This window comes from Pinus tabuliformis, chromosome 4_1, assembly GCF_031772625.1.
Source record: "Pinus tabuliformis cultivar Carrire ecotype Pingquan chromosome 4_1, CPIR1, whole genome shotgun sequence".
NCBI classification, from domain to species: Eukaryota; Viridiplantae; Streptophyta; class Pinopsida; order Pinales; family Pinaceae; genus Pinus; species Pinus tabuliformis.
This window is the reverse complement of record NC_142303.1, coordinates 94,864,391-94,866,406: the sequence shown is the minus strand read 5'-3', so window position 1 is coordinate 94,866,406 and position 2,016 is coordinate 94,864,391. Positions and strand designations below refer to the sequence as shown.

Here is a 2,016-nt window from a genome sequence, read left to right as displayed (position 1 = left end):
TAAAAAAATTGGGTCACGGAGGCAAAATTTGAATTGTTGTTCCCCAGTTCAATTTGACCCATTCGACAAAAAAACTCAACGTTAAAAGAGTGAAACTGAAAATCATTCCTAGATATTCCCTGCCAACCAAAAATCATGTACAAAAAAAGTACCATCATAAATTATTCAGTCGTCCAGTACAACCACAATCAGTTCAGTGTCTTTCACTGGGTTTTAGGTAGCACTTATTCTACAAATATCTTTAACCACAGAGAACTGTGTATTCTTGAAGCCCAACAGAAATGGGAAGGGAGCTGGGAGCTGTCACAACAGTTAGGTCTTCAGGTCTCAAGTGCCTGTCAGTTCCCTCTATAGTCAAGTCACCCAATGGCGCACAGTATGGTATAGAATGGATTATCGATTCGCAACAATGCAAAGCCTGGTTTGAACAAGCCCGTCCAATATAGAAAACTACAATGTAACTTCAATGGAAGAAAATATTCCGGAGGAAGATGGTAGAGTTTTCTCAGGCGAAGGCAAGGAATTGATGGGCAATGGAGGATTTGTCACATCGTTTTCATCTCCTTCTAACATTTGCACAACCCTCATCATGCAAGGACGATCTGCAGAGTTATACTGAATGCACCACAATCCAACTTTTGTGAGTCTTCTGGCCTTCTCCTCATCTGCACATTCCATTTCTCCTCCTCTCAATCTCATCCCCAACTCACCACTCTCAATTAGCTTGAAAGCCCACTCAGGAAAGTAGAACTGACTGGAACGGTTAGCATGCAGCTCTGTATTCTTTCTACCCCCAACAATCTCCAGCGACAGCATTCCGAAACTATAGACATCTGATTTATCTGTAACAGGACCGGCATCACTATGGCACAACTCCGGCGCAACATATCCCGGCGTCCCTCTCCAGGCTGTCATTGAAATATGGTCGTCTCCCTTCCCACAAAGTTTTGCCAGCCCAAAATCAGAAACTTTTGGTGTGAAATCTGCATCCAGCAATATATTGTGAGGTTTGATGTCGAAGTGTATGATGCGCTTGTCACAATCGTGGTGTAAATATGCAATCCCACGAGCCGCACCCAGAGCAATTGAATACAATTGTTCCCACTTTACGACTTGCCCCTCCTCAAATAAAATTTTATCCAGAGATCCATTGGGCATGTATTCATATACCACTGCGCTTATAGGGTTTTCAAAACAGTAACCCAACAGACGAACCAGATTGACATGATGGACCCGTCCAATGGTAGCAACTTCATTCATGAATTGGGTCTCGGTATGCCTGTGCCGATCAAGAAGCTTCACGGCCACTAGACCGCCATTCCGAAGCATTCCTTTATAGACCACACCAAACCCTCCTTCTCCCAACTTTTCTGCAAAGTTGTTTGTAATCTTCGTGAGGTGAGAGTGTGAATATCTGGTTGGCATCGGCATTTCACAAGCATGTTCCTTTAGGAATTTTTCCACCTTTGAATTAGAGCTCCCAGAAGGAGGTTTTCTCCTCTTTCTGTAATACAATATGAACAGCACTGCTATTGCAGCCAGGGCAACTCCTCCAAAGGAGCAACCTGTGGACAAATCAAGGGAATGATATCACTGTAAGCTTTGTCAAATCCCGAGGAGAAAAATGGAAACAAGATACAAATTCACAGTTCTAAGATTGCAGACTGGAATTAATCAGATTTACCTATTAGAATGCCGGTCTTCTTTTCATGACCTGTAACCCCTGCCATAACAAGTATTATTAGCAACTCCAACGGAACCTCAGACTTTGAGAAGAAAATGCAGAGCTAAGTTCTAACACATAGAGCAACACAAATACATATCCGCATTCAAGGTTACTGGTAAAAGGGAACTTTTAGTGTAATGGGTTTTGTAAATGGCAAGTATTATTAGCAACTCCAACGGAACCTCAGACTTTGAGAAGAAAATGCAGAGCTAACACATAGACCAACATAAATACATATCGGCATTCAAGGTTACTGGTAAAAGGGAAATTTAGTGTAATGGGTTTTGTAA

The 2,016-nt window shown here is 42.2% G+C and overlaps 1 pseudogene; it reads right to left on the bottom strand.

The window, feature by feature from the left end:
- Nucleotides 1-450: 450 nt before the first annotated feature.
- Nucleotides 451-1,811, bottom strand: LOC149174377 (rust resistance kinase Lr10 pseudogene; annotated as a pseudogene).
- Nucleotides 1,812-2,016: the final 205 nt, after the last annotated feature.